Raw genomic sequence first — 25,555 nt, forward strand, 5'->3', positions numbered from 1 at the left:
TTACCTGCTGGGGGTTTCAATATCTGCAAATCATCTTGAAGAGTATGACTCAGAAGGAATTTGCCATCTGGAAGGAATATGTCTGGAGTCCTGACAAAATTTTAATTCTTATGGAAGTTGGTGAGTCCGTAAGTATTTGCTTTTTAAAATTCATTAAATGGTACAATTCTATTTTATATCCTTCTCTGTATGTGTGTTAATTTTTTTACAATGAAATTTTCTTTTTAACAATAAAACATAGGGAGGTCACTTGGAGACACTGGGTTGGATGTGATGTGGGGAGGGGGCAAGGTTTTCCTCCACATTATTCTCTGTCTATGCACACACATACTGTCATTTTTTTGGCCTAATGTGCATTTTGAATTCTGTTGACATGGACTGCTCATTGGTGGTGCATCTAAATTCACAAAAGCAATACTCTTTCAGAATCAATCAATTATTCCTTTTAATTCTTCCAACCCATTCCAGCATATCATCACACAAAATCCAGCCTCAAACTCCAACTTGTCTCCCTAGTTTGGGCTGTCCTATACTGGAAAGATCAGTTGGCTGCAATCACTACCTTCTAACATTTCCCTCACTTTCCCCAGCTTTTCTTTATGGCCAATGCTCTAACATTTCTTGCAGCTTCTACAGTTTCCTTTTTAATTTCTCTCCCTGATTCCTATTTTCTGGTGCACGGGGATGTTCAGTATGAGAGAAATTGATCTACAAGGCACAAGGGCACAAAATGGGGAAGGAAAAGGTGGAGAGGGCAAGCACCAAAGCGTTCAAGCAATCCCACTGACCAGTAGCAATGGGTCACCCTTCCTTTCACATATGTGAGCAATTTGATTCTAAAGCCCATCCTGACATTTCTCCAGGAGTATTTCTGGGGCTATTTATCTTAGTTTGCGTCCTCCACACATGAAAACCTGAGGCAAAGATTTGAAAGAGCTAACATTTGACTGGGGAGCTGCCAATTCAGAGAGGCGAGGACTAGGAAAAAATGGAAGAGATGGAGAAAATCATAGAAGCTATGTAATTTTTGATCACTCTGCCTGTCTCCTTATAATGATTTTGAAGGAGACATGGATGAGGCAGAGGGCTGACCTGAAATCTCTCCTGAGTCCCATGGTGCATTGTCTAGAATGGGACAGTGAGTGGGTGATGACAGTTGATACTATATGAGAAGCAAGGACAAGGGTGGACAGAGAAAGAGGAAGGAAGGAAAAGATGGAAGGGGTCAGGGGATAAAAAAAAAAGCAAAGAGAAATAGAGGAAGGTGTCAGGAAACATTTAACAAGAGGCTTCCTGTGAGCTGTTTTGGATCTGTCAGGAACCCTCTGGCCCTTGCTGATTCCTGAATATTCAGGAATTAAGAGGAGAGGCACACCTTTCCTGGGGCTGAGGAATCCAGGCATTTCTCATTACGGTGATAAGTACCCTCTTCCTTTTTATGAGCCATGTGGTAAAAGGTGATTGTTTGCAACTCTCTCTTTGATAGGGATCATCTTATGTTTTGTAAGTCTGGAATTTTAATCTTTGTCTTTGCTGAGAATAACTACAGTATATATGCCCACGCCATGTTGATTAAAACACCTTTGCTCCATCAGAGCTTAGGTCCCTGTGTCTGTCTTTCTTTCTTTCTGTTTTTCTCTCTCTCTATATATATCTATTTCTGGCTAATTCCTTGGAGCGCGGAGGCCTGCTGAGCTCACTTTCTTGCCTGGGCTTCCAAGACCCTCTCGAGAAGGCGCACTGTGCCTTCACCCACTCGAGAGGGCGCCTGGTGCCTATGCGCAGCAGCGCGAGCCCTAAGAACGGGACTTGATTGGCTTTCCGCGTAAACCAGGGGATAGCAGCCTCTTTCTCTCTCTTGCTCTCCGGACCACCAGATTCTGGTCCATTAAAGGACCAACAAGCGCTATCAGCCTCTTTCTCTCTCTTACTTTCTTAATGTCGACTCTGGACCCCAGGTTCCGGTCCATTAAAGGACCAACAAGAAGGGAGAGTAGGAAGAGAGAAGGCAAAGTTGAGATACTAGTAGGGGGGAAGGTCATCGAGGGAGGAGAGAAGGAGAGAGAAGGTCTTTAAATGTCACAGTGGCACCAGGTGTGGTAGAAATACCCCCCACCTCCCCCATCACCAGAGCTCTGCTCAAATTGTGGACTTATAAGCAAAAGAAATGATTGTCTCTTTGTTAAGCCACTGGGTTTGGAGTGGCTTATTGTGTACCTGTATATAATGGTTCCATCTTCCATGGTTGGAGGTTGAGCCTGATGCTCTGGCTGATGACATGGGTATTTTCAGTGGGATTGTGGAGGTACTTGTGGTTTACAAGGGCCCTTGCTGGCAGCAGTATGAGGAAGGGATTGGAAGGGGCCAACACTGGACACAGTGAGGATTAGGAAGGAGCAGGAGGCCATTTCAGGAATGCAGGCCTCAACCAGACCTTGATCTATGGTCACCAACACCACCCCAGAGGATTAATTTGAAGCAATTAAGGCTGTTCCACTCTCTTGGCCAAAAGCTGATTCAGGAGGTGGCATATGTCTTATCTCTGGCCAATGAGAAATGAGGAAAGGTGTGCTGGGCTTCTGGGAAATCCTTCATTTCTTCTGAAAAAAATCCAGAGGAAGAGAATCTTCTTTTCCCTCTATATATGTCTTACGATTATCGATTATTATGGGTTGAATTGTATTCTCCCCAAATTCAGACCAGAACCCTAACCCTGAGTACCTCAAAACATGACCACTTTTGGGGGTTCAGTGCTTAAAGAGGTATAAAGCTAAAATGAGGCCATTAGTATGGGTCCAATCCACTCTTATTCGTATCCTTACAAGAAGAAGCCATTTGGATATACACAGATCACTAGGGAGGCATGCAGAGAGTAAAGACCGTGTGAGGATACAGTGAGACAGTGGTCATATGCAAGCCTATGAAAGAGGCTTCTGAAGAAACTAGACCTGCCAGCACTTGACCTTGAACTTCTACCTTCCAGAACTCTGAGAAAAAACATCTTCTGTTTAAGTTCCCCTCTTCCCACCAGCCCGTGGTATTTTGTTTTGGTAGACCAAGAAGACTACTGCATGCATGCTGCTTAGAACACTGGTCAGCATTCTATCCTCAGGTAAAGGATGAGCCAGGGCAGAGAGCCTGAGAGCTCCTAGATCCTTGAAGACCTTGAGCTGGTGCTGAGTCAATCAAGCTTGACATTGCTCTGCCCCTGTAGTTCCTATTTCATGAGGTGATGTATTTACTTTTTAAGTCACTTTGAGATGAGTTTTGCATTAGTCCTAGCTGAAAGCCTTATAACTGATATAGACCTGACCTAACCATGTGCTGGGGCAGTGAGACTTGAGGGTAGTGGTGTAGGACAGATTTAAGAGGAAGCAGGAAGTAGAAGGAAATGGACACAGTCACTGGTTATGACTGAATGAAGGTGGTTAGGAGTGATGTCCTTAAGGCTATTTGTACCATTTCCCCAGATGCTTATGTGCCGTCAGCTATAGGTTATTCCTTAATTTCATACCACATAGGATGAAGGATGAAAGGTACAATGAAGTTAAAGATGTCAAAATATGAAAAGCTATGTCTTACAAGTAACAAAAGAACATACTTCAAGCATAAGATTTCTTTGGTGTTTTCTTCTTGGGCGGTGTTTTATTTTCCTTTATCAAGCTAAGCTAGTATTTTGTGTAAATCAGTACTTTGAACCTACAAAGACAGAAAATGTTGGCTTAACAATAACAATAGGCTCAATCTTTTCTTAAGGCTTGAGATGTCATCAGTGGTATAATAAAGTTATATGGTATCACTGTGAAGGAACTGATTAACTATTATAGTGAAAGAAGAATCTGAGAACAGAAGAATGCCACTGGAATAGAAATGACTGAGGAAGCTTGAAGCATCAGGGTGGTTTGTACTGACTTATCCTCACATGCAGTTTCTTCATTTGCTCATCTGTAATAAATGTTCACTAGTTTCTGGGAAAATGAGAAGATAAAAGGCAAAGAAGTGTCTTTGTGTGAAACTAAAATTTATTTCAATTGAAGATTTTTATGTATTCTGAGATGATCCGTTCCAATTTTGTTCTTAAAGTGTGTTTTTCACCCCCTAGGAAATGATGGTTGATGATGGTCCATGTTTAAATAAAAACATCTTTTTTTGGTGTTTTTTTAGCAAGAAAGACACAAAGAAGAAAAGCAAAGCCATCACCAGCTCTCATTAATCTTATCTTTATGTGTTTTGTTTGGAAAACACACAGGTCCATGAAATCCCCAGATCTGAACACTGTGCTAAGAAGTGACCTTCAACATGTGTCTTTTAGAGCCTGTGGAGACTCTAGAAAGAAAGCTCCCAGGGTCCACCTAGCTATCAACTCGCAGCTCCTGGACCCAGTTTGAGGGAAGAATGGGGGTTGATGTGCTGGAAGTAAGTGCTGCTAGGGTCTGTGAGTGTGGATGCACGGATTATAGCCCAGAGTTGTGTGGAGGGCAAGGGATCCTTAGCCTTTGAGTCTTTGTAGATTTAGACAGGAATTGGAGGGTGCCATGTTAGTCACTCAGTTGGATCTGACCCCATGGATTATAGCCCACCAGGCTTCTCTGTCCATGGAATTCTCCAGGCAAGAATACTGGAGGGCATTGCCATTCCCTTCTCCAAGATTGGAGGCAGAGACTGAGGAAAAAAAGGATCTAACCTGGCATTTCTGTGGGCAAGAATCCCTTAGAAGAAATGGAGTAGCCATCATAGTCAACAAAAGAGTCTGAAATGAAGTACTTGGATGCAATCTCAAAAATGACAGAATGATCTCTGTTCGTTTCCAAGGCAAACTTTTCAATATCACAGTAATCCAAGTCTATGCCCCAACCAGTAATGCTGAAGAAGCTGAAACTGAATGGTTCTATGAAGACCTACAAGACTTTCTAGAACTAACACCCAAAAAAGATGTTCTTTTCATCATAGGGGACTGGAATACAAAAGTAGGAAGTCAAGAGCTATCTGGAGTAACAGGCAAATTTGGCCTTGGAGTACAGAATGAAGCAGGACAAAGGCTAACAGAGTTTTGGCAAGAGAACACACTGATCATAGCAAACACCCTCTTGCAACAACACAAGAGAAGACTCTACACATGGACATCACCTGATGGTCAATAATGAAATCAGATTGTTCATATTATTTGCAGCCAAAGATGGAGAAGCTCCATACAGTCAACAAAAACAAGACTGGGAACTGACTGTGGCTCAAATCATGAACTCCTTATTGCCAAATTCAGACTTAAATTGAAGTAGGGAAAACCACTAGACCATTCAGGTATAACATAAATCAAATCCCTTATGATTATACAGTGGAAGTGACAAAGAGTTTCAAGGGATTAGATCTGATAGCCAGAGTGCCTGAAGAACTATGAACATTGTACAGGAGGCAGTGATCAAGACCATCCCCAAGAAAAAGAAATGCAAAAAGGCAAAATGGTTTTCTGAGGAGGCCTTACAAACAGCTTTGAAAAGAAGAGAAGCGAAAGGCAAGGAAGAAAAGGAAAGATATACCCATCTGAATGCAGAGTTCCAAAGAATAGCAAGGAGAGATAACAAAGCCTTCTTCAGTGATCAATGCAAAGAAATAGAGAAAAACAATAGAATGGAAAAGACTAGAGATCTCTTCAAGAAAATTAGAGATACCAAGGGAATATTTCATGCAAAGATAGGCACAATAAAGGACAGAAATGTCATGGACCTAACTGAAGCAGAAGATATTAAGAAGAGGTGGCAAGAATACAAGAAGAAGTATACAAAAAAGATCTTCATGACCCAGATAGCCATGATGGTGTGATCACCCACCTAGAGCCAGACATCCTGGAGTCAAGCGGGCCTTAGGAGGCATCACTACAAACAAAGCTAGTGGAGGTGTTGGAATTCCAGTTGAGCTATTTCAAATCCTAAAAGATGATGCTGTGAAAGTGCTGCACTCAATATGCCAGCAAATTTGGAAAACTCAGCAGTGGCTACAGGACTGGAAAAGATCAGTTTTCATTCCAATCCCAAAGAAAGGCAATGCCAAAGTATGTTCAAACTACTGCACAATTGCACTTATCTCACACGCTAGTAAAGTAATGCTCAAAATTCTGCAAGCCAGGTTTCAATATTACATGAACTGTGAACTTCCAAATGTTCAAGCTGGATTTAGAAAAGCCAGAAGAAGTAGAGATCAAATTGCCAACTTCCGATGGATCATTGAAAAAGCAAGAGAGTTCTAGAAAAACATCTACTTCTGCTTTATTGACTATGCCAAAGCCTTTGACTGTGTGGATCACAACAAACTGTGGAAAATTCTTCAAGAGATGGGAATACCAGACCACCTTACCTGCCTCCTGAGCAATCTGTATGCAGGTCAAGAAGCAACAGCTAGAACGGGACGTGGAACAACAGACTGGTTCCAAATTGGCAAAGGAGTACATCAAGGCTATATATTGTCACCCTGCTTATTTAACTTATATGCAGAGTACATCATGAGAAATGCTGGGCTGGTTGAAGCACAAGCTGGAATCAAAATTGCTGGGAGAAATATCAATAATCTCAGATATGCAGATAACACCAGCCTTATGGCAGAAAGTGAAGAAGAACTAAAGAACCTCTTGATGAAAGTGAAAGAGGAGATTGAAAAAGCTGGCTTAAAGCTCAACATTCAGAAAACTAAGATTATGGCATTTGGTCCCATCATTTCATGGCAAATAGATGGGGAAACAATGGAAACAGTGAGGGACTTTATTTTTTTGGGCTCAAAATCACTGCAGATGGTGCCTGTAGCCATGAAATTAAAAGACACTTGCTCCTTGAAATAAAAGTCATGACCAACCTAGACAGCACATTAAAAAGCAGAGATATTACTTTGCCAACAAATGTCCATCTAGTCAAAGCTATAGTTTTTCCAGTAGTAATTTATGGATGTGAGAGTTGGACTATAAAGAAAGCTGAGCTCCGAAGAATTGATGCTTTTGAACTGTGGTGTTGGAAAAGACTTTTAAGAGCTTCCTGAACTGCAAGGAGATCCAACCAGTACATCCTAAAATAAATTGGTGCTGAATATTTATTAAAAGGACTGATGCTGAAGCTGAAGCCCCAATACTTTGGCCACCTGATGTGAAGAACTGACTCTTTGGAACAGACCCTGATGCTGAGAAAGATTGAAGGCAGGAGGAGAAGGGGACAATAGAGGATGAGATGGTTGGATGGCATAACTGACTTGATGGACATGAATTTGAGTAAGCTCCGGGAGTTGGTGATGGATTGGGAAGCCTGGCTTGCTGCAGTCTATGTGGTCGCAAAGAGTCGGACACGACTGAGCGACTGAATCGAACTGAGCTGAACCTGGGTTCCTGGTATTTCTCATATTGGCCACGGGCCACCAGAGGGCGCAATGCAGGTAATTGTCTTCTGGAGCAACTCTTCCTCCTTTCAAGTGTCAATAATAGAAATGAGCTGGACTGCTGGTGTCTCTGGGGCAGAGGGGATGTCTTTCAGCTGCACAGAGGGCACTTCATGCTGTAGACTTGAGGTGTCTGTAGGCTAAGCACTGATTTCTGTTGGCTGGTGGGATCTGATGAGGGGCAGTAGTGTGCTGGGTGAGGCAGGTCCTGGGTCCCAGTTCTGTGCCTCTGAGTGACTCTCAGAATGGCCTTCAGGGGCCTGTGTTAAGAACTGTGTCCCCTCCCAATCTCTCCCCACTCCCATGTGCTTGGTCTTGGGATTTCCAGAGGGATTTGAACGGTCTGTTTGTGCTCAGGACTACTCTCTTTCCGTCCTCCTCCCCACAACAAGAATAAGAATGGAATTTAGAAATCTGTCTTTATCTTCATTGTCATTTATGCTTTTTTTTTTTTTAAGGTAAAGTATGTTGCTAAATATCATCTCATTTGATCTGCACTAATTTCTAAATCACTGTTTACTGGCTTCATTTTTGGCATAAGGAAACAGTCAGTTATGTTAAATATAATTGAAAGTCTCTTGACTATTGTGAATAATGTTCATTGAACACTGGTATATAAGCATATGAGTGTCTGTCTTCTTTATTTCTCTTTTAAAGTTGACTCACATTTTTCTTTTGGTCACATTGAGTGACAGGTGGTATCTTATTTCCCTGACCAGGGATTGAACCTGTGCCCTCTACAATGAAAGCATGCATGGAGTCTTAACCACTGTACCACCAAGGAAGTCTGAGACAAGGTGCTTAGCTGTGGCAGGTGACTCTCAAGATTTATTTCTTCTTCCTCCTCAGTCTTCAGCTTGTCCTTCTCCCAGTCAGAATGAGGCAGCTTCCCCGTCAGGGAGAACCTCGGATCTGATGGGGAATGGTGAGAGTGAGGCCACTAAAAGGGCAGGTCTGTGCATTTCTCCTGCTTGTGCCAGTCTGTTCTCCATGGTTCCCTCCAGTCCTGGTCCAAAGCGTGTGTGAGGTTGTGTGCACATGTGCCTGTGTGCATCTTAACAAGAGTGCAGGGGGCAGCTGCACTCTGCTGTTGTGGGAGAGAGAAGCACATGAATGGCATGTGCCTTGCCCAGTGTTTGGCAGGACAGACATCCACACAAACACATAATTATAACCTGAAGCATCTTAGGTATAGTGGAAATATTACTGAGGGTCTACATGACACCCTAACTCTGCTGTGGTCTCAGGGGTGGTGACTCATGTCCTGGGAGCTGTATAAGAGTCTATGGGAAATCAGTGCAATTTAGGTTGAGTGAATAGTCTATTCACTATTCATTTTGAATAGTCTATTCAAAATCATGACTGTTTCAGAGAGAGCATCTTATGGCAGCAACTTGGTTTTTAATTTTGGAGCATGGAATATTTGTTGGGTATAGGCAAGAGGAGATGCTGGAAGTATTAACAGGACCCAGGTGATAGGGGAACTTTTGCATGATGCCAGTGATTTTGGGCCTTGTGCTGTATTGATGCGAGTATTAAAGGATTTTAAAGGGAAGATTGACCTTTCTTCTTCTTTTTTTGTTTGTTTGTTTGTTTTTACAAAGATCATGCTGGTATCACAATGGTGACAGGTCCCAGGGAAAGAGACTAAGGACAGGAGGTCAGTAATGAATAGATTCAGTAAACCACATGAACGCTTGAGGTAGGCAATGCCCATGAAGAGGAATGGTGGGATTTGATGAATTCAAAGATTTTAAATTTATGAACAGTGGCACAGGGAAGATGGAAGGGAAGAAATTTAGAATCACCACTTGATTTTCATTTGGGTGACTGAGAGTTTGGATGTCTAGACAATGAACTGGTTTGGGATCAGTGAGGGATAGAGCTGTTTTGGTCATGTGTGGAGTTGAGCTGCCTTGACGATATCCAGGTGGCTGTTGGATTTTTAGATTCAGCCCAAGGAACATCTGGGCCAGAGAGAGCAATCTGGGGGCCATCAGTGAAATTTCCTGAAGCCAGGGCAGGGGTGTGTCATGCAATCTTTTAGTGGGGATATGTGTCCTCTCCGGGAACAGTCTTGCTTGTTGTTTGGGTGAGGCATCCTGCACTGTGTGCCACCAGCATTAGGGTGACGCTGGTCTTGTAATCAGGGGTCGGCCGTCATGGGAGTCCTCACTAATTTGGGTTAGGAATCTCTGGTACTTTATGGGGTTGGGCTCATCACTCCCACTCCAAAGGCTCCATCTCTGTCTGGGAAACTGAGACTCCACAAGTCATTTGTTATGGCATTAAAGGGGATTAAAACAAACATACAAAACCAACAAAACAAGAAACAAAAAAATGAGCCCCAGACAAATGGCGAATACAAAATCAGGCAATAATAACAAGAATAATGGAATATGAACACACACATATACCAAAACAGTCTAAAGAAAAGAACTTACAAGAGATTGACTAACGAGCAAAGGGAACCAAAAATATCAACCAGTTAAAAACAAAGCTATCTGAAGTACAAACCGGAAGCAAAACCAAAGCAAGGTGCCAACTGGGGAATAAAGCAAAGAAGACACGGTGAAAGAAAGAAAAGGAAGAACAGAGAGGAAGAATTAGAAAAGCAAAGTTAAATAGAAGTATATAAAGAAGATTATGCATATTAAGGAATAACTACAGCAAGAAAAGAGCATTAAGAAAACAAACAAAGAAAAAATCTAAAAAATAATAAATCAATAATAATAATAAATAAAAATAGTTAACAAAAAAGAAATAACCCCAGAGAATCACAAAAGGCCATTTTAGAGGTATCAGTATACAAAAGAATTAAAAAGTGTGATTAAAAGAAATTTCTCAAAAGCTTAAACAGAATTATTAGTACTATTAAAATCAACAACAACAGCTACAGAGGAAAAAAAAAACAACAAGCAAAACAAAAGAAGAAAAAAAATCCAGAACCAACTGTAGACCAAGTCAATATGTAAGAATAACGTATGTTTTTGTCGGATCTCAGCTGTCAGGGTCCTTTCCCTCACTGTGAGTCACAGTCCACTGCACCTCCTGGGATGCCCTCCAGTACTGGGCTGGTCTTTGAACCTGCTGTAGGGGCAGCTCAGACTCTAATTTGGTCCCACTCCTGCATGTTCTTGCCTCCAATGTCCACAGCTGCCAGAACTAGAGCATTTTCTTTTGTGGGAATTCTTATTGTCCTTTTATATATTCCATAGACACAGGTTCTGCCTAGTCGATCGTGTGGATTTGATCTGCAACTTCTACAGCTGGTGGGAAGGCTTTTGGTCCTCTTCCTTAGCCACACTGCCCCTGGGTTCCAACTGTGGTTTTATCTCTACCCCTGCATGTGGGTTGTCCACAGGGATTTGCTCCTGAGGCTGCCCTGGAGGACTTGGGTCTGCCAGAGTGAGGATCGGGTGTGGAGTGCTGCAGCTGCTTGGGTTGCAGGGACCTTTGCAGCATCAGGTAGGCAGGGAAGCCGGTGGCTAGGGAAGTGGGAGATATGGTGCTCTTAGGGTTTTTCCTAGACTCTGGCAGCTCTGTCCCAGTGGAGATTGAGCGTTGAGGTGGCATGGTTGCTTGGATTACTGGGACCCTGGCAATGCCACTACGCAGGAGCGCCAGCGGCCATTGTTGCAGGAGATAGGCACTATTAGGCTTTTTCCCAGCCTCTGGCAGCTCTGCCCCCGTGAGGATTGAGTGTGGAAGTGGCTCAGCTGCTTGGGTCATGGGGACCCTGGTAGTGTCAAGTGTACGGGGACACCGGCTGCCTCAGCCGTAGGAGCTGTGGCATTATTAGAGTCTTTTTCTAGCCTCTGGCAGCTGGCGTTCAAAGGGCCTATTTGGCTGGTCCTTCTCTGTGGCTCAGTGAGTTAGGCACTTAAAGGGCCAGCCTCTCTAGGGGTCGTTCTCTATTGTTCAGCTGCCAGTCTCCATATGGGGAGAGAGAGGGAATGGTGATGGCTTCACCCCCTGCATGTGACTCAGCATTAATTCCTTGCCTCCATGGCTGCCTTGCTTTCCTCCACTGGCATTTCCCACTGCAATCTCCTTCCTCACATCCCCTCAGTCTGTCTCCCCCGCAGTCAACAGCAGGCCTCGCCCTGGGATTGCTGTCCAATCCCTATGCTCCAGCTCCCAGCCGCCAAGCTTTCTAGCAGACTTGTGTCCCTGTCCCGAGGAGGAAGGGCTGCAGCAAGAATTGTCCGCGTGATTCTCATTCCATTCAGCCTGTCACAGAGCAGCCTCTGCCCTCTCCAACGGTCTCATATGCTTCTTGTCTGTCCCAAACAATTGCCCCGATGTGGGGACCTGACCCCTGCTTTCAGTAGCCCCCCACCCGGCCCCCTCCCCAGATGCAGGTCCAGTACGGCTCACCCGCCTCTTTTTCCCCTCCTTCCTTCATCCTGCTGAGTTCTGCGTGGTTCTGTATGTTCTTTTCTGGTTGTCAAGTACTCCTGCCCATTCTCAGCAGGTGTTCTGCAAGATCTGTGTCTGAAGGTGTCTTCCTGATGCATCTGTGGCGAGAGATGTACTCCATGTCCACCTACTTCCCCACCACCTTGTCTCTCTCACGGTGATTCTTATTTTAGGGGAAATGGAATGAGTTCTGTTTCTTGAATTTCCAGGGCACATTTTGCAATTTAGTAGAACAATTCTTATTTCCCAGTTTTTATCACAGGTAAAATAAATAATAAATAAGTCAATAATACTGGGGTGATACTGAAAACATATTTACTAATGAATATAGTTGAAACTTATTTGTATGCTTTAATGTTTTTTGACTTTTTTATGCAGCTGTTTTCACATTAGTTTTTAGACATATTTTATACTGCAGAGTAGCTCTATGAAGTTAGCTCTGTTGAGAATTTTGTTATATTGCCAGAGAAATATCTTGAAATTTCGGAGGACACCACCATGATAATTTATAGTGTGGGAAGGCATTGTCTTTAAAAACTAAAGGACCAGCTGGAAACAGGGACGCTGTGTGACATCTTGGGCGGTGGTGGCATCCCCAGATCCTGGGCCCTTCCCACTCCTTCCAAGCCCATAAGCCATTAGACACAAAGCCATATGACTTCCAGCAGGAACGGCCCACTTCTGCAGGTGTGGGTGCATCCTATGAATTTTGCAATTCTCATATTACATCATGGAAATATTATTTATGGAGGATATATTCAGGACAAAAGAACATAAAATTATTTTTTGCAATCAAGAGGGCCCAAGTGGGATGGATAACTAGGGAGGTAGAGAACCAACTTACAAGCATAGTTCAGATTCATTGATTTGATAGTATTATACTGAGTTTTTACTGATGTCAGGTTCTGTGATAAATTCCAAGAGGGGTCAAGTTTTAAAACAGAGGCAAATAACACTAATGCTTTATTTTTGTTAAAATAAAAAACAAACCATTGCCTATGGCCTGGTTTTGTATGGCCAGTGAGCTGAACATGGTTTTTTATATTTAAAGGTTGCTAAAAATTGGGAATTCCCTGGTGGTCCAGTGGTTAGGACTCCAAGATTTCACTGCTGAAGGCTTGGCTTGGGGAACTAAGATCCTGGAAGCTATATGGCACGGCCAGGGAGGTGGAAGCGATGACCATTATTTCTAAATTGTCTTCTAGGTTTAGTACAATGAAGATCAAGATTCCACAAAATCACTGTTGTTCAACTTTATTAATAATCAAAGAAATATAGCTGACAGATTTGCTTAAAAAAATCAAATTGACAAAAACATCATAAATCACCGTTATACTACTGAATTCAGCTCATCATTCCAATCTGTTTTTCCCCTTATTTCTTCTAATGTCAGTACAAAATATCAAAATCCTTAGCCCTCTTAGTATCTATAGTATAACATGATACAAGTGCTAGTGAAAATGTCTAGCTGCTCTTTGTCCATTCTTTTTTCTTCTGTATCCCTGGACTACAGATAGAATGATTGGAAAGACAATAGTCATTCTGTGATCATGGGGCTGAAAAAAAATTATATACAAAGGAAGGTGAAACAGGCACATCAAAGAAGTTGAGTGCCCTTGTCTTTTATATGTGTTTATTTAATTTTGGTTGTGCTGGATCTTCGTTGCTGCTTGGGCTTTTCTCTGTTTGCGGTGAGCAGGGGCTACTCTCTAGTTGCTGTGTGAGGGTTTCTCATTGCAGTGACTTCTCTTGTTGCAGAGCAGTCACTAGGGTGCAAGGACTCAGTAGTTGCAGCACATGGGCATAGTTGCTCCGCGGCACGTGAGCTTTTCCCAGACCAGGGATCAAAACTGTGTCTCCTGCACTGGCACGTGGACTCTGCCACTGAACCACCAGGGAAACCCCTCAAGTACCCTCTTGATGTACCCTCTTACATCTCTCCTTCATTGCCTACTCCTGGAATTTTGTTTTGTGATAAATAACCTACTGATATGATAGGTTTTTCTATTCTTTGCAGCCAAATATAATCCTTGGCAAGGGGTTCAAGAAATGAACTCTTGGGAATTCCCTGGTGGTTCAATGGTTAGAGCTCCATGCTTCCACTGCAGGAGGCATGGGTTCCATTCCTGGTTGGGGAACTAAGAGCCCTCAAGACACACAGTGTGGCAAAAAGAAAACAAAATTAATAAGAATTGACTCTTTAAGGAGAGACTGGTTGCTGCCAGAGGAGGAGTGGGGTTGGTGAGTGAAATGAGTAAAGGAGATCAAGAAGTATAAATATCCAGTTTATAAAAAACGTAAGCCATGGGGATGTAATATACAATATAGGGAATATATTCCACAAATATTGTATTTATCATAAGGTAACAGATGGTAACTAGATTTATTGTGGAGGTCATTTTTCAGTGTACATAAATGTCGAATGACTATTTGCACAGCTAAAACTAATAAAATATATTATGTCAATTATACCTCTAAAAAAAAGAGAAAGAAATGGGTCCTCTAATTCTCTACTGGTATAAATAAAAATTGGCAAAAAGTTTCAGGTGGACAATGCATTAAAAAATTTTCGTGCGTGTATTTAGTTCAAATCAAAGCTCCCTTGACTCTAGGACATTTACTCATACATCAGAGTCTTAGTCTCTTCAGGTGAATGCAGGTCATACAGGTAATAATGTATTACAGATAACAATAGTCAAGTCCTCACATGTTGTTTTTATAAATTTAAGTGAAATATCATTACAGCCCTTAACAGAGTGTCTGACTTATGATAACTGCTCGATACTTATTAATAGCTATTATTCAGAAAACGAGCCAAAATGATCAAATGGATCACAGTCTTGCATATCTCAATAAAACTATGAGCCACACCATGCAGGGTCACTCAAGATGGACAGGTCATGGTGGAGAGTTCTGACAAAATGTGGTACACTGGAGAAGGAAATGGCAAATCACTTCAGTATTCTAACATTGAGAACTCCATAAACTGTATGAAAAGGCAAAAAGATAAGACACAGGAAGAAGACCCAAAGCGGAAATGACGTCAAGTTGCCTGGGGATGAAAACAAAATCCAATGCTGTAAAGAGTGATATTGCATAGGAATCTGGAATATTAGGTCCATGAATCAAGGTAAATTGGATGTAGTCAAACAGGAGATGGCAAGAGTGAACATTGAGATTTTAGGAATCAGTGAACTGAAATGGATGGGAATGGATGAATTTAATTGAGATCACCATTATATCTGCTACTGTGGGCTAGAATCCCTTAGAAGAAATGGAGTAGCCCTCATAGTCAACAAAAGAGTCTGAAAAGCAGTTCTTGGATGCAGTCTCAAAAACGGCAGAATGATCTCGGTTTGTTTCCAAGGTAAACCATTCAACATCACAGTAATCCAAGTCTATATTCCAACCACTAATGCCAAAGAAGTTGAAGTTGACCAGTTCTATGAGGATCTATGAGACTTTCTAGATCTAACACCAAAAAAATATGTCTTTTTCATCAGAGGGGACTGGAATGCAAAATAGGAAGTCAAGAGGAAGGTACTTGAAATAACAGGCAAGTTTGACTGTGGAGTACAAAATGAAGCAAGGCAAAAACTAACAGAGTTTTGTCAAGAGAACACACTGGTCATTGCAAAGACCCTCTTCCAACAACAGAGAGACGACTACTAAACATGGACTTCACCAGATGGTCAAAACTGAAATCAGAGTGATTGTATTCTTTGCAGCCAAAGATGGAGAAGCTCTATAGAGTCAGCAAAAACAAGACCTGGAGCTGACTGTGACTCAGATCATGAGCTTCTTATTGCAAAACTCAGACCTAAATTGAAGAAAGTAGGGAAAACCACTAGGCCATTCAGGTATGAGCTAAATCAAATCCCTATGATTACAGAGTGGAAGTGACAAATAGTTTCAAGGGATTAGACCTGATAGACAGAGTATCTGAAGAACTATGGATGAAGGTCTGTAACATTATATAGGAGGTGGTGACCAAAACCATCCCAAAGGAAAAGAAATACAAGAAAGCAAAATGGCTGTCTGAGGGCCTTACAAATAGCTGAGAAAAGAAGAGAAGCAAAAGGCAAAGGAGAAAAGAGAAAGGTAAAGATATACCTGTTTGAATGCAGGGTTCCAAAGAATAGCAAGGAGAGCCAAGAAAGCCTTCTTAAGTGAACAATGCAAAGAAATAAAGAAAAACAATAGCATGGGAAAGACTAGAGATCTCATCAAGAATATTAGAGATACCAAGGGAATATTTCATGCAAAGATAGGCAGAGCAAAGGACAGAAATGTTATGGACCTAACAGAGGCAGAAGAGATTAAGAAGAAGTGGCAAGAATACACAGAACTGTACAAAAAAGTTCTTAATGACTGGAATAACCATGATGATGTGGTCACTCACCCAGAGCCAGACATCCTGGAGTGTGAAGTCAAGGGGGCCTTAGGAAGCATTACTGCAAACAAAACTAGTGAAAGTGATGGAATTCCAGCTGAACTGTTTCAAATCCTAAAAGATGATGGTGTTAGAGTGCTGCACTCAATATGTCAGCAAAATTGGAAAACTCAGCACTGGCCACAGGACTGGAAATGGTCAATTTTCATTCTAATCCTAAATAAGGGCAATGGCAAAGAATGTTCAAACTACCATACAGTGGTACTCATTTCACATGCTAACAAGGTAATGCTCAAAATCCTTCAAGCGACTCTTGAGGAACAGTATGTGAACTGATAACTTCTAGTTGTACAGGGTGGATTTAGGAAAGGTAGAGGGACCAGAAATCAAATGGCCAAATCTGTTGGCTCATAGAAAAAGCAAGGGAATTCTAGAAAAACATCTATTTCTGTTTCATTGATTATGCTAAGGCCATTCACTGTGTGGATCATGACAAATTGTGGAAAATTCTTAAAGAAATGGGAATACTGGACCACCTTACATGCCTCCTGAGAAACCTGTATGCAGGACAAGAAGCAACAGTTAAAACTGGATATGAAAAAATGGAATTGTTCAAAATTGGGAGAGCAGTACTTTAAGGCTGTGTATTGTCACCCTGCTTATTTAACTTATATGCAGAATACATCATGCGGGGTGCCAGGCTGGGTGAAGCTCAAGCTGGAATCAAAATTGCTGGGAGAAATATCAATAACTTCAGATATGCAGATGATACCACCTTTATTGGCAGAAAGCAAAGAGGAACTAAACAGCTTTTTTTTTTTCTTTTCTTTTTATTTTTTTTATTGAAGGATAATTGCTTTACAGAATTTTGTTGTTTTCTGTCAAACCTCAACATGAATCAGCCACAGGTATACATATATTCCCTCCCTTTTGAACCTCCCTCACATCTCCTGCCCCATCCCACCCCTCTAGATTGATACAGAGCCACTGTTTGAGTTTCCTGAGACATACAGCAAATTCCTTTTGGCTATCTATTTTACATATGGTAATATAAGTTTCCATGTTACACTTTCCATACATCTCACCCTCTCTCCCCTCTCCCCATGTCCATAAGTCTGTTCTGTATGTCTATTTCTCCATTGCTGCCCTGAAAATAAATTTTTCAGTACCATTTTTCTAGATTCTATATATATGTGTTGGAATAAGATATTTATCTTTTTCTTTCTGATTCACTTCACTCTGTATAGTAGGTTCCAGGTTCATCCACCTCATCAGAACTGACTCAAATGCATTCCTTTTTTGGCCAAGTAATATTCCATTGTGTATATGTACCACTGCCTCTTTATCCATTCATCTGTCAATGGACATCTAAGTTGCTTCCATGTTCTAGCTATTGTAAATAGTGCTGCAATGAACAATGGGATACATGTGTCTTTTTCAATTTTGGTTTCCTCAGGGTATATTCCTAGGAGTGGGATTGCTGGGTCATATGGTGGTTTTATTTCTAGTTTTTTTTTTTTTTTTAAAGAATCTCCATACTGTCTTCCATAGTGGCTGTATTAATTTACATTCCCACCAACAGTGCCAGAGCATTCCCTTTCCCCCACACCCTCTCCAGCATTTACTGTTTGTAGACTTTTTGATGATGGCCATTCTGACAGGTGTGAAGTGATATCTCATTGTAGTTTTGATTTGCATTTCTCTAATAACGAGCGATATTGAGCATCTTTTCATGTGTTTGTTAGCCATCTGTATGTCTTTGGAGAAATGTCTGTTTAAGTCTTTCCCCCACTTTTAGATTAGGTTGTTTGTTTTTCTGGTATTGAGTTGTATATTTTGGAAATTAATCCTTTGTCAGTTGTTTCATGTGCTATTCTGAGGGTTGTCTTTCACCTTATAGTTTCTTTTGCTGTGCAAGAGCTTTTATGTTTAATCAAGTCCCATTTGTTTACTTTTGTTTTTATTTCCATTACTCTAGGAGGTGGGTCATAGAGAATTTTGCTTCGATTTATGTCATTGAGTGTTCTGCCTATGTTTTCCTCCCAGAGTTTTACAGTTTCTGGTCTTACATTTAGGTCTTTAATCCATTTTGAGTTTATCTTTTTGTATGGTGTTAAGAGGTGTTTTAATTTCATTCTTTTACATGTAGCTGTCCAGTTTTCCAAGCACCATTTATTGAAGAGACTATCTTTGCCCCATTAAATATTCTTGCTGCCTTTGTCAAAAATAAGGTACCCATAGGTGCATGGGTTTATTTCTGGGCTTTCTATCTTGTTTGATTGGTCTATATTTCTGTTTTTGTGCCAGTTACCATAGTGTCTTGATGACTGTAGCTTTGTAGTACAATCTGAAGTCAGGAAGGATGATTCCTCCAGCTGCATTCTTCTTTCTCAAGACTGCTTTGGCTATTAGGAGTTTTTTGTTTTTCCATATGAATTATGAAATTTTTTGTTCTGTGAAAATGCTATTGGTAATTTGATAGGGATTGTATTGAATCTGTAGATTGCATTTGGTAGTATATCATTTTCACAATATTGATTCTTCTTACCCAGGAACATGGAATATCTCTCCATCTGTTTATGTCATCTTTGATTTCTTTCATTAGTTTCTTATAATTTTCTGTGTGCAGTTGTTTTATATCCTTAGGGAAGTTTATTCCTAGATATTTAATTCTTTTTATTGCAATGGTGAAAGGGATTGATTCCTTAATTTCTCTTTATAATTTTTCTTTGTTAGTGTGTAGAAATGCAAATTATTTCTGTGTATTGATTTTGTATCCTGTAACTTTGCTAAATTCTGTGATTAGCTCTAGTAATTTTCTGATACCATCTTTAGGGTTTTTATGTACAGTATCATGTCATCTGCAAACAGTGTGAGCTTTACTTCTTCATTTCCAATCTGGATTCCTTTTATTTCTTTTTCTTCTCTGATTTCTGTAGCTAGGACTTCAACTATGTTGAATAGTGGTGATGAAAGTGGACACCCTTGTCTTGTTCCTGATCTTAGAGGGAATGCTTTCAGTTTTTCACCATTGAGAATAATGTTTTCTGTAGGCTTATCATATATGATCTTTACTATATTGAGGTAGGATCCTTCTATGACAATTTTTTGAGGAGTTTTAATCATAAATGAGTGCTGACTTTTGTCAAAGGCTTCTTCTGCATCCTTTGAGGTTATCATATGGTTTTTGTCCTTCAATTTGTTAATATAATGTATCACATTGATTGATTTGCATTTATTGAAGAATTCTTGCATCCCTGAAATAAACCCAACTTGGTAATGGTGTATGAGCTTTTTGATGTTTTGCTGAATTCTATTTGCTAAATTTTATTGAGAATTTTTGCATCTATGTTCATCGGTGATATTTGCCTGTAGTTTTCTTTTTTTGTGTTGTCTTTGTCTGGTTTTGGTATCAGGTTGATGGTGGCCTTGTCAAATGAGTTTGGAAGTGTTCCTTCCTCTGCAATTTTTTGAAAGAGTTTTAGAAGGATAGGCATTAGCTTTTCTCTAAATGTTTGATAAAATTCTCTGTGAAGCCATTTGGTCTTGGGCTTTTGTTTTTTGGGAGATTTTTGATCACAGCTTCAATTTCAGTGCTTGTAATTGGATTGTTCATAATTTCTACTTCCTGGTTCAGTCTTGGAAGATTGAACTTTCCTAAGAATCTGTCAATTTCTTCCAGGTTATCCATTTTATTGCCATATAGTTGTTCATAATAGTCTCATAATCCTTTGTATTTCTGCATAATCTGTTGTAACCTCTCCTTTTTCATTTCTAATTTGTTGATTTGATTCTTCTTTTTTTCTTGATGAGTGGATAAAAGTTTGTCAGTTTTGTTTATCTTCTCAAAGAACCAGCTTTTAGTTTTATTAATATTTACTATTGTTTCTTTCATTTCTTTTTCATTTATTTCTGCTCGGATCTTTATGACTTCTTTCCTTCTCTTAATTTTGGGGTTATTTTGTTCTTTTTCCAGTTGTTTTAGATGTAAAGTTAGGTTGTCTAGTCGATGTTTTTCTTGTTTCTTGAGGTAGGATTGTTTTGCTATAAACTTCCATCTTAGAACTGCTTTTGTTGCATCCCATAGGTTTTGAGTTGTCGTGTTTTCATTGTCATTTGTTTCTAGAAAATTTTTGATTTCCCTTTTGATTTTCTTCAGTAACCTGTTGGTTATTCAGAAATGTGTTGTTTAATCTCCATGTGTTTGTGTTTCTTACAGGTTTTTTCCTTTTAATTGATACCTAGTCTCATAGCATTGTTGTCAGAGAAGATGCTTGATAGAATTTCAATTTTCTTAAATTTACTGAGGTTTGATTTATGGTCTATCCTGGAGAATGTTCCACGTGCACTTGAGAAGAAGGTGTATTCTTGTGCATTTGGATGGAATGTCCTGAAGATATCAACGAGATCCATCTCATCTAATGTATCATTTAAAATTTGTGTTTCCTTATTAATTTTCTGTTTTGATGATCCACCCATTGGTGTGAGTGGGGTGTTAGCATCTCCTACTATTATTGTGTTACTGTCAATTTCTCCTTATATGTCTGTTAGTGTTTGTCTTATGTATTGAGGTGCTCCTATGTTGGGTGCATAGATATTTATAACTGTTATGTCTTCCTCTTGGATTGATGCCTTGATCATTATGTAGTGTCCTCCCTTATCTCTTATAATCTTCTTTATTTTAAGGTCTATTTTGTCTGATATGAGGATTGCTACTCCAGCTTTATTTTGCTTCCCATTTGCATGGAATATATTTTTCCATACTCTCACTTTCAGTCTATATGTGTCTTGAGGTCTGAAGTGGGTTTCTTGTAGACAGCATATATATGGGTCTTGCTTTTGTATCCATTCAGCCAGTCTGAGTCTTTTGGCTGGAGCATTTAATCTATTTACATTTAAAGTAATTATTGATATATATGTTCCTATTGCTATTTTCTTAATTGTTTGGGGTTGATTTTGTAGATCTTTTTTCTTCTCTTTTATTTCTTGACTACATAAGTCCATTTAACATTTGTTGTAAAGCTGGTTTGGTGGTACTGAATTTTCTTAACTCTGCTTATCTGAAAATTTTTTATTTCTCCATCAATTTTGAATGAGATCCTTGCCGGGTACTGTAATCTTGGTTGTAGATTTCCCTTTTCAATACCTTAAATATATCCTGCCATTCCCTTCTGGCCTGCAGAGTTTCTGCAGAAAGATTAGCTGTTATGCCTGTGGGGTTTCCCTTGTATGTTGCTTGTTGCTTCTCCCTTTCTGCTTTTAATGTTCTTTCTTTGTGTTTAGTTTTTTTTTAGTTTGATTAGTATGTGTCTTGGCATGTTTGTCCTTGGGTTTATCCTGTGTGGGAATCTTTGTGCCTCTTGGACTTGATTGACTATTACTTTTTCCATGTTGGGGAAACTTTCAACTATAATCTCTTCAAAAATTTTCTCATACCCTTTCTTTTTCTCTTCTTCTGGGACCCCTATAATTCAAATATTGGTACATTTGATATTGTCCCAGAGGTCTCTGAGACTGTCCTCAGTTCTTTTCATTCTTTTTACTTAATTCTGCTCTTCAGAAGTTATTTCCATCATTTTATCTTCCAGCTCACTGATTCATTCTTCTGCTTCAGATATTCTGCTGTTGATTCTTTCTAGAGTATTTTTAATTTCAGTAATTATGCTGTTCGTCTCTGTAGGCTTATTTTTTAATTCTTCTAGGTCTTTGTGAATTGATTCTTGCATTTTCTCCATTTTGTTTTCAAGGTTTTAGGTCATCTTTACTATCATTATTCTGAATTCTTTTTCAGGTAGTTTGCCTATTTCCTCTTCATTTGGACTTCTGTGTTTCTAGTTTGTCCCTTCATTTATTTGGTATTTCTCTGCCTTAAAAAAAAATTTTTTTTTAATTTATTGTGTTTGAGGTCTCCTTTTCCCAGTCTTCAAGGTAGAAATATTTCTTCCTTTTGATTTCTGCCCTCCTAAGGTTGGTCCAGCGGTTTGTGCAAGCTTCCTGTAGGGTGAGATTTGTGCTGTTTTTTTCTTTTTTTAATTGTTTGTTTGTTTGTTTTTTCTCTGATGGCCAAGGCTGAGTGAGGTGGTCATCCTGTCTGCTGATGATTGGGTTTGTATTTTTGTTTTGTTTGTTGTTTAGTTGAGGCATCCTGCACAGGGTGGTACTGGTGGTTGGGTGATGCTGGGTCTTGTTTTCAAATGGTTTCCTTTGTGTGAGTTCTCACTATTTGATACTACCTAGGGTTAATTCTCTGGTTGTCTGTGGTCTTGGAGTCAATGCTCCCACTCCAAAGGCTCAGGGCTTGATCTGTCTCCAAGCACCAGCCTAGGTCCAATCTACCAAGAGGAACTTCACCCAAAATGAAAGGACCTTTATTTGAGTTCCAAAAGCCAGTGCACAAGAACACAATGGATATCTCTGACTCAGCAGATCTTGTGGACAGTCATCCTTTGATTCTAAATAGCTTCTTGATGAAGGTAAAGAGGAGTGTGAAAAACCTAGCTTAAAACTCAACATTCAAAAAACTAAGATTATAGCATACGGTCCCATCACTTCATGGCAAATAGATAGGGAAGAAATGTAAACATTGGCAGATTTTGTTTTCTTGGGTCCCAAAATCACTGCTGATAGTGACTGCAGTCATAAAATTAAATAATGCTTGCTCCTTGGAAGAAAAACTATGACAAACCTAGACAGTGTATTAAAAAGCAGAGAGATCACTTAGCTGTCAAAAGTCTGCATAGTCAAAGCTATGTTTTTTTTTCCAGTAGTCATGTACAGATGTGAGAGTTGGACCATAAAGAATGCTGAAAAAAGTGAACGTGTTAGTTGCTCAGTCATGTCTGACTCTGCAACCCCAGCTTGCCAGGCTCCTCTGTCCATGGAATTCTCCAGGCAAGAATACTGGAGTGAGTTACCATTCCCTTCTCCAGAGGATCTTCCCAACCTAGGGATCAAACCCAGGTCTCCTGCATTGCAGGCAAATTCTTTACTTTCTGAGCCACCAGGGATGTCTCCCCAAAAGGCTGAGCCCCAAGAACTGATGCTTTCAAACTGTGGTGCTGGAGAAGACACTTGAGAGTCCCTAGGATTGCAAAGAGATCAAATCAGTCAATCTTAAAGGAAATCAATCCTGAATATTCATTGGAAGGACTGATGCTGAAGCTCCAATACTTCGGCCACCTGATGCAAAGCACCAACTCATTGGAAATGATATTGATGGTGGGAAAGATTGAAGGCAGGAGGAGAAGGGGGCAACAGAAAATGAGATGGTTGGATGGTATTATCGACTCAATAGGCATGAGTTTGCTCTAACTCTGAGAGATAGTGAAGGATAGCGAAGTCCATAGGGTTGCAAAGGTCCATGGGTTCAGACTTAGCCACTGAACAACAACATCACATTCTTGCAAGTTTTGAAAAGTCTACGTCTGTTCAGTTTTACTTACTTATTAAAAAGGCGTTTTGGGGACAATTTTGCTGAAGAATTCCTGTGCTATGAATTGTGATAAACTCTGAAATGGATTAAAAGAGAACAAAGATATGTTCACTGAGTTGTGAGTACAGTGGAATGGAGGGTGAAGTCAAGGGAATGGCAGGGAGAGACATACAAGTAAGCACATTATTCAAACTCTATGAGTACACATTTTCCCTACAATCTAAGAGATTAATGCATTAAAAACACTTAGTTTATATTTCTGGATACACAATATATAAAGATGTAATTTTTTGACATCAGCAACAGAAAGAGGTGGGACTAGAGCTATAAGGAAACACAGTTTTTGTGTGATATTGCAGTTAAACTGTTAAAATTCAAATATGGTGTTATAATTTTAGTAGGTTACATGTAACCTCCATGTTAAGCACAGATAAACTACTATAGAATATACACAAAAGAAAATGAGAAAAGTGTTTAAAAGTTTCACTACAAAAAATTATCAGCTCAACACAAAAGAAGCCAGTAAGGCAGGCTATGACAAAGGAAAATTTTTTACATATTTTTAATTGTAGGGTAATTGCTTAACTATGTTGCACTGGTTTCTGCCATACAACAATGGAGAAAGGAAAATCTATAAGGCATAGAGAAAACAAAGCAAAAGGACAGAAGTAAATTCCCGCTTATCAGTAATTACTTAAAACTAAAATGAATTAAATTCTCCAATATAAAGACAGAGATGGCAGAATGGATTAAAAAATGTTGATCAGGACTTCCCTGGTTGTCTAGTGGTTAATATGCCTACCAATGCAGGCGACATGGTTTGTTCTGTGGCCTGGGAAGATCCCACGTGCCATGGAGCAAGTAACCCTGTTCACCGCAACTACTGAAGACCCTGTGCCTAGGGCCCATGCTGCAAACCAGAGAAGCCACCGCAACAAGAAGCTCATGCACCACATCCCTTGAGTAGCCCTCTCTCATTACAACTAGAGAAAGCCTGTGCACAGCAACCAAGACCCAGCACAGCCAAAGTTAGAAAAAGGCTTGTTCCGACTCTATGAAATCTCCAAGAGACTCATTTGAGATCTGAAGATGCAAATAGATTGAAAGTGAATAAAAGTGAAAGAAAAAGATATTCCATGCAAATATTAAAAGAGACCAGAGTTGGTATACTAGTATCAGACAAAATAGACTTAAAAAAAAAAGTAGTTGCAAGAGACAAAGGATATTATAACTTTATAAGTGTTCTGGACAGCAAAAAGATACAGCAATTATAAACATTTATGCAACTAATAGAATACCTTTAAAATATATAAAGCAAAGATGGACATAATTGAAAGGAGACATAGTTCTACCATAGGCATACAACCCGAAAGGGTGGGAGATTCAATCATCAAACCAGAACAGCCCCTGAATTCTCTTTCCAAAGGGTGGAGGAGCTTTCCCTTATTTTTCCCTCATTTCATGAGCTTCTTGGGATGAAGAATTCCCTGCTATGTTGGGATCCTTTGCTTGTTTTATAAAGTCCCTGCAGATTGCTGCTGAGTCCTTTAGGGAGAAAGCCCAGTGCTACCTCTGACCAAGTATTTTGCCCCACGGAGTTGAGGACTTAGGTTTTCTCAGGCCTAGACTAGGCTAAACACAGAAACATTGACTTAGAGCTTGTCACGAAGTTCATATGCTTCTATGGGGAATGCAAAAAAGTTACAAAATTAACAAAAATCCCATTAAAGATTAAAAAGCAAAAACAGAACGTCTGTTACCAATACCATTTTAAATGAAAGGTACTTTAACAACACCAAAATAGAAAGGCTGTAATCACAGAGTAGATGTAGTTTTTTAGCTTGAATATATCTTGTTCCATAGAAAATCCATATTTCTGTTCTTATATTTTTTATGTT

Source organism: Cervus canadensis, chromosome 2 (genome assembly GCF_019320065.1).
Source record: "Cervus canadensis isolate Bull #8, Minnesota chromosome 2, ASM1932006v1, whole genome shotgun sequence".
NCBI classification, from domain to species: Eukaryota; Metazoa; Chordata; class Mammalia; order Artiodactyla; family Cervidae; genus Cervus; species Cervus canadensis.